Source organism: Mus caroli, unplaced genomic scaffold (assembly GCF_978045245.1).
Source record: "Mus caroli unplaced genomic scaffold, Mus_caroli_1 scaffold_4, whole genome shotgun sequence".
Classification (NCBI taxonomy): domain Eukaryota; kingdom Metazoa; phylum Chordata; class Mammalia; order Rodentia; family Muridae; genus Mus; species Mus caroli.
Genome location: NW_028227259.1, coordinates 142,455,709 through 142,467,721, shown reverse-complemented (window position 1 = coordinate 142,467,721; position 12,013 = coordinate 142,455,709). Strand labels below are relative to the sequence as shown.

At 42.1% G+C, this 12,013-nt stretch overlaps 1 pseudogene; it reads left to right on the top strand.

Moving 5' to 3' along the window:
• The first annotated feature begins 7,325 nt into the window (after positions 1-7,325).
• LOC147005389 (small nucleolar RNA SNORA48) lies at positions 7,326-7,460 on the top strand (annotated as a pseudogene).
• Positions 7,461-12,013: the final 4,553 nt, after the last annotated feature.

Here is a 12,013-nt window from a genome sequence, read left to right as displayed (position 1 = left end):
GAAAAAAGCTACATTGTTAGGTGTGAGAAAGGAAAGGGTTTATTAAAAGGAAATTAATACAGGCAGATTGCCGCAGTTATAAAAACTGCATCATGAGGGAGGAAATTGTCCCAAATAGCAGGAGTACTCTGCCCCATTTTGTGTCTTGTTTATGTCTGGTGCACCAATCTGTTCTCGTGTTCAATTCATGTATGTTCGTGTCCAGTCTGTATGAATGAATGTTCTATGTTTTATGTTGGATAATAAAAATGGTATAAAAATCTTTATCTGCAAGGCCGAGAGCTGCCACGTGTTTCAGCCAAAAACCAGACACGTGGCAAGAGGGCCCCTGATGGAAAAAATGTTCGTTTTAAGAAAAAGCAGCGAGTACACAGCCTCTTAGTTTCGAATCTGATAAATGGTTCATGATTAATGTGTTTGACAATAGTAAAGTGCTTTTTTATTCTATGATTGTAGCTACAAAGATTAATATTCTCTGATTGGTCTAAAATTAACTGCTTCATTTGGTTCTTTATTAAAAATGTGCTCTGCATGTTTTCCCATTCAGCTCATAAGTTGTTGGTTAAAATTAATAATTGTTACATTGCTACAGATGGTTAATGTTAAATTTGATAACTCAAGTTTAGAGTCCTTCCGACACGTGGCCTAAGGCAGCCCTAGAGGCTGAGTCTCTTAAGATATTTCTAGTTTAGATAATGATTAATGTGGTTCCTATCCTAAATAGTAAAATTTAAGATAAGATATAAAGCAATGCCTCTTTATTAAAGCGTTAAAGCTTGCTTTAATAGGTATTCATAGGTATTAATTGATATCCAAACTTCGTAATATGATAGTAATGCTTCTAATATTGATTTTAACAGTGATAAATTGTTTTAAACATAGGTTTTGCTTTCCCAAAGTTGTAGGTATTATCCTAACCTTGCACAAAAACATAAAAATTATGGTTAAAACTGCCATTGTTCCATTGACTGCAGCTTGCAGTTTGATTGCAAATTTAAGATTAATGCTCAAATTAAAAAGTATTTTACCTTTGAGTCAATACAGGGCTCTGGGCAACCCCAGAGCGGCTTGTGGCCTTTTCTTTTGTTTTGCAAACAATGCCTAAAAAAGTTTTTCCCTGTGTTCAAGAAAATTTCTTTTTAACAGTGTTACAGATTTATTCAAATGTTTAAAATAATGCTTAAATTCAAAGATTTTTGCTTCTAGTAAACTGGTAATCACTAGAAAATTTTGCCTCTATGTATGGCTAATATAGCTTTACATTATGTAAGAAAAATGTTTATTGTTTCTGCTTCTTTACGAGAAGCCAAAAGTTTTAATCTTTCAGTATATATTGTTTCCTAAGTGGAAAGTATTTTATTAACTAATGCTTCTCAAGGGAAGCTTACCTTAAATCCTTGCTCTCACCCAAAAGATTCAGAGACAGTATCCTTTTGTTATTTGGTGTTTTGGTTTGCTGCAAGGGGTTTTGCAGAAAATAAAGAAAGCTTTTATAATTGTTGTTAATTGGTAATTAAAAATTAGTTGTGCCGAAGACAATTCTTTGGCCAGAAAAAACATTATTGTAAAGTCATTTTTCTCATCCTCCCAGCCAATCGTTGGCCACGTGGGCCCAACTAGCTGCTGTGGAGCGGAGTCTTAAGACACACAGTTGCCCCTATTCCAGCACAAATAATCTGGTTGTGTGCTGTAGATGGTGTTTTAAAATGCTGAACAATCAAACCTTAATTTATATATTGATAGTCAATGCTATATCTCTGAGCTCATAATTACTTAAAATTGTTCATCCCTCAGATACTATTAATTCTCAAATTTACAATTGCTTATACATATTTCTAGTTAATAAATAAATAAATTATGCACGTGTGACTCTTAATAACTTTTCTAGCCTTCTAGTTACAACCGTTCCTTAAGAAAAATAATTGAAAGTGCAATTAGTCACTGCCCCTTTGCAGCCAAATATTTAAAATGTTTTGTCCAAAAAGTTATTAATTCAAAAGGTTAGATATTGTAAAATTTTAAACTTTAACCTCTTAAAAGACAAAAGAAAGAAATTGTATCCCTATATATACTATTTAGTGCATTTCCATGCACACTATTTAAAACATACCTTTATTTTCAAAATTTGAGATTAAAATGTCAAATTTAATAAATGCTTTTTAGTATCTTAAAAGGATCTACTTATTGGCTTATAGATTGATCCTAAAACAGCTACCTTATTAGGAAAGGGAAAAACAGGTTCTCTCCACAGAACTCTACAGAAGCATATTGGTAATTCGTGTGCTGAGCTGACAGGTAAGTTAACTCAGTGTCCTGATTAAAAGGACTAAAAGATTAAATTCATGTTTTAGATCCATCCTTGCTTGTCATTTTTCCAGTTTAGACTAGCTTCTAGCCTTTTAACTTTATGGCAATAGTACATCAGAGACTGTATATTCAGACTTAGTAAAATTAGTCATTTAATAGAGTCATAATGATTTTTCACTCTTCTTAAGTGTGACCAGCCATTCTAACTCAATCTTAGACTGGTCTAATATTCAGTTCAATTATTAGAGATTCCTATATTCTAAATTACCTAGCAAAGTTAATTCAGAGCAAAGGCTCATCTTGCCTTTACCTTATTTGTCCTAAACTTTTTGCAAACTGACAATAAAGGTCAGTCTGCAGCGGAACGCCGCTGGCACCCAGTTACTTCTAATTTGAGATTAACTTTAGCTTTACAATTTGCATCTAAATAAAGTACCTTGACTTCTCCAAACAGAAAATTTACATTACTACACTCTAACTGTTTAGTATTCTTCCTTCTCTCAAGCAGGTCAATCTACATTCTCCGGTTCTCCGCCCAGCCCCTAAGAGCAAACAGGTGGTTCTGCTAATCTCAGCATGTGGCCTTTCAGTCTAAGATAAGATTTAGATTTACCAGGAGAGCTAGGGAAGTAGAAATTTCATATATATTTACAAAGATTAGTTCTTATTTTGATAGATATAGGCTTAGTCCCTTAACTGGCCTCTGGCTTTTTACCCTTGCTGTTACTGCAAGGTGTCCTTAGTTCCTCAGGCTACTGGGAATAACAGAGATGAAGAGAAAAGACCTTCAGCTCCTAGTTTAACCAAAATTAATGGTGTTAATACTGACATAATTCTTGTCTAGGCCTTGCTAAATCTGAGGTTGACAAGTCTCACATAGAGGCCTCGCAATAACTCAGAATTGCGATACTGATTCATAATCATATGAATACGGTATGGGTACCGCTTGGCGCAGGAGATCACTGCGGAGGGAAGGTCCAATTTGACCGTTTCTGAGTTCCCTGTGCGACACACCTGATTTGAAAGAGGTTGGTATCCGACTCCAGCTAAACACTAAAAATACTTACGGCTCTGCCTCCCCTCCCCAAAAGATACCAAGAGCCACAGATGTGAGTTGTTACTCACGGGAGGAATCAGGTAAATGTCCACCCAAGTCAAGGTTAAGGCCCACTCATCTACGGATGAGAAAATCTTTTGATCACCTCTGTTAAGCATTGCCTATTTAAACTTAATTAACAGGGGGGAAAGAGATTGGAGACCTTGCTGTCGTAAGAGCAGGCCCTTCACTGCCTCCCACCCAAAAAATAAAAAGCCAATTGGCCTTGTACTAGGAGCCAGCCAGTCTTAATCGCTTCTCACTGTTTCCCCTGCCTGTCACCCAAAATTGTGGATAATTATCAGTTCAGTGTTATTCTAAAATTGTTTAGCTAAACTCAGCCAGGGTTCCAACGCCCTACTTAAAAGGCAAACAGGTAGCTACCTATTCAGCACTAATTAGCATTATAAAGTCAGAGCCTACAGCCTTAGCCAGATACAGTTTACCATTAGAATAGTTAAGAAATCCCACGGAAATAGGTTTTTCTTTAGCCCTAGGAACTTAGGCAGAACTATTGAACATAGATAATCTTTCTGCCACAGGCCACCCCTTTTTTATATTTTTATTTTTGTTATCTAATGGGGGGAAATGTGGTCTCCCTTCCCCCAGCCTGGAACCTGCCTGCTCTAGGGTGGAGCTACCGGCTCATTCGTCCTGCCACGCCCACTGCTGGAACCTGACTCTGCTGCCTGGAGGCACACACGTGTTTGTCCTGCTACTGGACCCTGAGTTACTCGGCGGGAAATTGGGTTCCCTCCCCCTTCCTTTATAAACTGAGTGTTTGGAAATATTAAATTGAGCCTCGATCAGAATCTGTTTGTCCTGGCTTCATTCTTTTCTTCCGCCCCGTCTAGATTCCTCTCTTTGCAGGGAACTGCCATTCTCAGTGAACCGTTCGTGTTGTGGACCGCGGGCGGGCCGCAACAGGCTGGGGGAAGATGGAATATACAGTAGACTAGAATAGGAATTATGGCAAGGGCACAAAGCCTTTGCCCTGGCTTCTAAGATTAAGCTGACCTTAGGTGGGGCTGTTTTTGATACTAGTTGTTAACATTAAATTTTATTCCACATGGTTCCTGCAAGTCCTTCTGTGTTTGCATTCCGCTGTTTTATGTAAGAATTCGGTAACCTCACTTTACCTTGCCATTGTGTCACCTAACTTCCCTATTTTCTTCTGTATAAAAAGTTTGATGCTCGATTTGACACATTACATTCAGATCCACACTCCCTTGTGTCGAGAGTCTGTTTGTCACTCCTCCTTCTTGCCGACTCCTTTGCCCACCTACAACCAGAAACCCTTTCAGCGCAGATAGGAGACCCAGAAAGGGTTAGTCTGCGGCAGTGGGGGAGTCTGTTTCTGTGTGTATTTTCAGCCAATAGGCTAGGAAAACTCTGTGTTGAGAGCAGCATCCACTCTTGCTGTTTACTATACTAGGATGCAAATTGCAGAGGAGTTCCTGGGGAAGGCAGAGGTAGGCTGAAGAATCACAGAGGAAGAAGACATTGTACTCCAAAAACCAGGTGTTGAGAAGGAGAGAGTGAGCCAGCCAAGGCAGCTCTGGTGAGAGCTTGGAATGTTAGAGCTTTGGATTAGCATTTGATGTATATATGAAAAATAGGAAATTTCTATATGTGTCAAGATAATAAAACGAGGGGGTATTGGAAAGGGCAGGCGTCCTCTGACAAGTTTCCTTTTTATGCATAAAGTCTCCGTGCTACATGTGTTCAGTGCTTGCAGAAGCCAGAAGAGGGCATCAGACCTCCTGGGCCATCTTTCCAGCTCCAAAGGCTACTTTAGTAAGGTTGTTTGGAAGGATTTGGAGGGCCATTTTGCAATCTTTGGAACCTTCTCTTAATATCTGAGGAAGATTAGGATATGAGATATGTATGTATGGGCTGGAGAGATGGCTCAGTGGTTAAGAGCACCGACTGCTCTTCCAAAGGTCCTGAGTTCAAATCCCAGCAACCACATGGTGGCTCACAACCATCTGTAATGAGATCTGATGTCCTCTTCTGGTACATCTGAAGACAGCTACAGTGTACTTAGATATAATAATAAATAAATCTTAAAAAAAATATGTATGTACATATAATTCTCCAGCCTCGGTCATTGGATCTAAGTTTATGTACTTATGAAGTGCCACTGCAAAGCAGTTTATAAAAGGTTTTCATCAGTCCTGTGAGAGATTGCTTGAATTTTGTTTATTTATTTAATGTATTTATTTTAAATGGACAGGGCCATCACTCAAGACATGTTATATCTGAGACAGAGAATCAGTTCCAGCACTCGTGTCTCAGATCAGTTCTATCAGGGATCTTTTCCTCACCATGGCTTTATCCTGATCCATAGGCAGAAGACAAAGCAAGCATGGCATGGTCTTTTGAAATCTCAAAACCCACTTCTATATCTCACTTCCTCCAACCTTCCTGTTGCTGATACCCTTGAATACAGTTCCTCATGTTGTTGTGACCCTCCCCCCACCATAAAATTATTTTCATTGCCACTTCCTAGCTGCGATTTTGCTACTGTTATGAATCATAATGTAAATATCTGTGTTTTCTGATGGTCTTAGGTGTCCTCTGTGAAAGTGTCCTTCATCCCCTAAAGGGGTTGTAGTGGCTATTCCTGGTTGTCAACTTGACTATATTTGGAATGAACTACAATCCAGAATTGGAAGGCTCACCAGTGACCCTTATCTGGAGGCTGGGAGATAGAATTTTCTGATCTGGATCTTAGTATGGAGATCTTGAGGCATAGTGGCTATGGATTCCAGAAGATTAAATCTCTGAGTTCAAGGTCATCTGGGATTAAAGGTGTGGTGCAACACACCTTTAATCTGGGCTACACCTTCTGCTGGAGACTATATAAGGACATTGGAAGAAGGGAGTCTTGCTCGTGCTCCCTTGCCTGCTTGTTGTGTGGGACTGAATAACTGCTAGATCCTTGGACTTCCATTCACAGCTACTACTGAACCATTGTTGGGAATTGGACTGCAGACTGTAAGTCATCAATAAATTCTTTTACTCTATAGAGACTATCCATAAGGTCTGTGACTCTAGAGAACCCTAACTAATACAGGGGTCTTGACCCAAGGTTGAGACCACTCTGCTAGTCCCTCTCAGCGTCACTCTCTGGTGACTGAGCTTTCAAATATAGGAGCCTCTGTGAGCCATTCTTATTCAAAGCAACACTGCCTGGTTGCTCAGACCTGCAATGCCTGCACTAGGATGAGGGCAGGAGGATCAGAAACTCGGGTTATCTGCAACTACATAGTAACTTTGAGGCCAGACTGGGCTACAAGTAAACCTGCCTACTATGAAGGAAGACCCGCAGTCCCAAGATTGTAAAAGCCAGAGTTTGGGAGTGCTTTCTCTCCATGACTGAACTGCTGCACTCATGAGGGCTGCCACTGGGCGTGACTGCACAAGTCCTAGATAAGATCAAGCTGGCCAACGTTCTAATGTGGGAATGACTTACCTACCCTTAGCTGAGGAGCTTCAGAGAGCTAATGGGTGTGGAAGGAGGAAGAGTCCAGTTTTTTTAAGGTAGCTCACACACCGTAGAATATATTAGCAATAAAAACTGTACTCAGTGGGATATTTAAAAGAAAAAGAGACATAATACTGAAAAGAGCTGAGAAGGTGGAGATGGACCTGGGAGGAGTTAGGGAAAGGAGTAGGGGGGCAAACCCATTACAGACATGTATGAGACTATCAATAATAGTAAGAAAAATACTCCCCACACATGCATGCATGAAAATAAATTAATATATTTCCAAAAATTAAAAGAATTACTGTCTCAAAAAGCAAAGCAATAGCAAACCAGAAAATGGCAATTAAATTCTAGTGTCATGACCACCAAGCTCTATTAAGATGGCAGCAATTTTTTACACATGTTTCAAACTCATGTAAAACCAAACTACACCTTTGGCAATGGACAAAGAGACACCTTGGTTATGGTGTTCTTATAGCTGCCAGGGGCAGAACAGATGACCTGTTCATCCTAGCTTGATGCCTCACTTGATAGCCAAAGTTGTTTTATGCCTAGGACACATAAAAGTCAAATCAAATCCAGGCAGCACAGCACAGGAGGAGGAAGACAGACAGAGACAGAGTTCTGCCATGCAACAGAATATGAGCAGGGAAAGATACCCACAGCCCACAAACCTGCTCTCTGTCCCACAGGCTGGGGGTTGGGGTTGGGATGGAGCATAAACACATAGAACCCTGTCTACCATCACACAGTGCAGCCCAGGAGCAGGAAGACAGAGACCTGGGGAAGCCATGACACTCACAGACCTGCCCTCTGGTCCATGCCACAAACTGACCATAGACATCCATGTGCTGCCACACCAAGTAATACAGATGTAGGACATCATCAAGGAGACAGCCATGTGGGCAGCCTGCAGTGAGAGCTATCACAGTGTATTGAGTATGTGGTAGTCAGACGTTAAAGAAAGCGAGTGGAACAGATTAAGAATTATGAAGAGTGATAGAACTGGAGACTCGAAGGTGGAGAGGAGGAACCTGTTGTAAATGGCCATCCCTGTCACCGGGAGCCATGAGGAGGTTCTAGCCTGAGCTGCTGCCAAGGGTCTGGGTCAGTGGCTACACAGTGGCAGGGGTAGGTGTCAATGTCTGTGGATCATATTACCACTAGAGAACATGGGAATGTCCCTGATTGGAGCAGCCACCAGAGACCACATGGATGGCCAAAGGCTGTGCAGAAGACTTTTGTCCTTCACTGGCTGCGGTGCTCTGGAGAGCTTGCCCCATTTCTCACTAGTGACAGCACTCAGGAGAGCCAGGGTCTGCTCTTCTTCCCAGGCAGCACAGTGGAGCAGATCCTGGTGGCAGGTGTATGGGTAAGCCAGTCCCTAGGGCTTAAATATGGGAGAGCTGCCACCAACACACACCTGTCTGCCATGGGGTGGCACAGGCCCTGCTTTGCTACCTCCAACAGTCAGTAAAGCTGCCCACAGGGTCATGAGAGTGAGAGGGATGGCCCTGCTCCTTAAGGCTGCAGCACTCAGGAGGGCAGGCCTTGTGCCTCGCCTGAGCAGCACAGAGTAGAGTTGGCCCTGGTGGTGGTGGGGGTGTGAGGGAGGGAGACCTGTCCCAGCTCCTCACAGGCTGCACCACACTTGGGAAAGTGGGCCCTGCACCTTTACTGGGCAGCACAGAGGAGCTGGCTCAAGAGGTGTGGGTGCAGATGGATAGGCCAAGGGCATGTGAGCAGGAGGGCTGACCCTACCTCCTGTCAATGGCAGCATTGGGTGACCTAACCAAAGCAGTGCTGGACCGCATGCCCTAGAGGTGCAGATAAGGGAGAGCTGGCCTGCCAACCAGCTCAGCTACCACCCAGGCTCGGATCTAGGGCTCTGAGTTGGCCCATCCCAAAATCTCTATCATCTGTGAGTGGTTAGGACATGTGAAAGGGCCAGTCCTCCTGATCCAAAGCTTCAGGATCTCCATGGCACGGGGCAGCAACAGGATAACCTGGAGGAGTCCGGGTGAGGATACAATATTGATGGTGTCACAGAAGAAGCCACGGGTCTCTAACCAGACTGTAATTGTAATTGTAATGAACGTTTGCAAGTGAAGTGTGGACAGAGGAGCACACTGTGGACCATTGTGACATATTACACCTTCCAGGATGAGATGTTTTCTATGCTTTCATTCTTCGTTGTGTGTTTGCATGGTTTTTATTTCAGGAGGAGGTTGCAAAGGTGAAGGACAGATGCGAGGAACAAGGAGATGACTGAGATTAGGGTGCATGATGGGAAACTCACAAAGAATCAATAAAGGTTTAAAAAAAAACTAATTACTTCCTTGATTGTTCTCCCATGATTATGTTTGTGATCTTCCTGTAAGTTTTATATTACCCATATTACAATAGACACACACACTCTGTCTTTCCTTGGTCTCAACATATAAATAGGTGATATCATATTGTGTATCTCTCCTACTGCAACCAGCTTTAAATATTATAATAATAATTATTATTATTAGTGTGTGTGTGTGTGTGTGTGTGTGCATGAATATCTGTCACAGCATGTAAGTGTCAGAGGACAACTTTTGGGTGACAGTTCACCCTCGGACCTTGTCAAAGCCAGATCTCTCCCTCTCTCTGTAGTGTGCTACAGGTTAGGTACCCTGCGAACTTCTGGGTGATTCTCTATGATAAGTTATTTCTCAACACTGGTGAAGTGAGCCAATTCAAGCTAGATTAAAATATATAGAAGCAGGTTTATTGGGAAACTGCTCTTGGGTAGGAGAGTTTACTGGCTCCAAAGAAGGAGGCCAGAGAAGTCACCATGGGGAAGGAGAGAGAGGAGAGTAGGAAGATGGTGCAAGCAGAGAGAGGGAGAAAAGAGAGAAAATAGGTAGGGGGAGGCTTGAGGAGACCAAAATGTCTGGATTATATAGGGAAGAGCCTTCAGGAGAAGGGCAGCCCAGTCCCTGGGCTGGAGAGTTCAGGGTTGGGAGGCAGGCATGCACTGAGTGGTGCCAGGAGACCCTGGAGGGCAGGTCTGCTGTGGTGTGTGAAATAGGTACCACAGTTCCTGTCCCTGGGTCTGAAATCACATACTTTCTGCTTCTCCATTCCTCTGTAGAAGTACAGCATTGCAGATGGGAGCCACTGCATGCAACTTTTGGGGGTGTTTTTTGTTTTGTGTTTTGTTTTTTTGAGACAGGGTTTCTCTGTGTAGCCCTGGCTGTCCTGGAACTCACTCTGTAGACCAGGCTGGCCTTGAACTCAAAAGTCCGCCTGCCTCTGCCTCCCGAGTTCTGGGATTAAAGGCGTGTGCCACCACGCCCGGCTTGTTTGTTTGTTTGTTTTGTTTGTTTTTGTTTTGTTTTTTGGTGCATGCAACTTTTTTACACTGTTCTAGCTAGTCACTTCACACTGTCAGGCTTGTCTAGTTTTTACCTGCCACAAAACTTGCTTTTTCCCAACTTGTTCTAAGATTTCTGTTCATTGACATGTGTAGTTCTGGTTTGAGTCATTTAACATGAGAACTGTTTTCCATTATATTAATGTGTCAAAATTTATTTCTCTTTCTTTTCTCCATAGCATTTCAGTTGTTTCTGAATTTTCAGTGTAGAAATAGCTAATGTTGCATCTTAAAAGTTAATTTTTTTTTTTTACTTTATGTTAGGTGTATGAGTGTTTTGCTTGAATGGATATATGTGCATCCCATGCATGCTTGGTGTCTGCAGTGATCAGAAGAGGGCATTGAATGAATTTTCTAAAACTGGAATTACAGAGGGTTATAAACCACCATGGGGATGCTGGGAATTGAACCCAGGTCTTCTGCAAAAGCAACAAGTAGTCTTAACCTCTGAGCCACCTCTTCAAATCCAAGACTTTATCTTACCGAGTCTATCTGAATCTGATGACTCGGGCCTGTCAAAATGGATCAGTTTGTAAAAGTTATTGCCACCAAACCAGAGGACCTCAATTCAGTCTCCAGGACCTACGTGATGGCAGCAGAGAACTGATTCTCACGAGTTGTTCTCTGCCCTCCCCACAAGTGCCCCGCCCCCAAGGATGCACAACTGAATACACAAATATAATTTTTTTTTATTTTTTTAAAGATTTATTTATTATATGTAAGTACACTGTAGCTGTATGTAAGTACAGCTACAGTACAGCTACATCTCGCCAGCCCCTGTATTCATTTTTTTTAAAAAGTTATATTTGTGGGCTGGTGAGATGGCTCAGCGGGTAAGAGCACTGACTGCTCTTCCGAAGGTCCAGAGTTCAACTCCCAGCAACCACATGGTGGCTCACAACCATCTGTAATGGGATCTGATGCCCTCTTCTGGTGACTATGAAGGCAGCTACAGTGTACTTATGTATAGTAATAAATAAATAAATCTTTAAAAAATAAAATAAAAAAATTTTAAAAATGAATACAATGGTTTCTGTGGGAAATGTGCTGCTGACTATCTGCTGCTGAACGGCAAGATTGGATCTCCCCTTTCCCGTCTGTCATCTGAGCCTGGGGCTGGAGAGATGACTCAGCAGTGAAGACAACTTTTGCAGATGACCTGAGTTCAATTCCCAGTCCCTACAGCAGGTGGCTCAACTTGCCTGTAACTCCAGCTATAGGAGCCTCTAACAAGACTGAGCCTCTGGCTTCCATATGCACCTGTGCTCACATGCACATATAAAGTATAGACACAAACACATAATTAAAATAACAAAAATAAAAGGAAACTAAAGCTCTTCTGTCATTGTTTGTTTGTTGTTTTGTTTTGTTTTATTTGTTGTTTTGTTTTGTTTGAGACAGGGTTTTTTTTCTGTGTAGCCCTGGCTGTCCTGGAACCCATTCTGTAGATCAGGCTGGTCTCGAACTCAGAGATCCACCAACCTCTGCCTCCTGAGTGGTGAGATTAAAAGTGTGCATCATTGCCCAACAGGAAACCATTGCTTTTATAAAATGTGACCAAAGTAACTTTCCAGGATTTAAACAAACAAACAAACAGGAAAGTAAAAAGGATGCAACAGAAATGCCTACCTTTGCCAGGCATGGTGGCACACGCCTTTGATCCCAGCACTCGGGAGGCAGAGGCAGACGGATTTCTGAGTTCGAGGCCAGC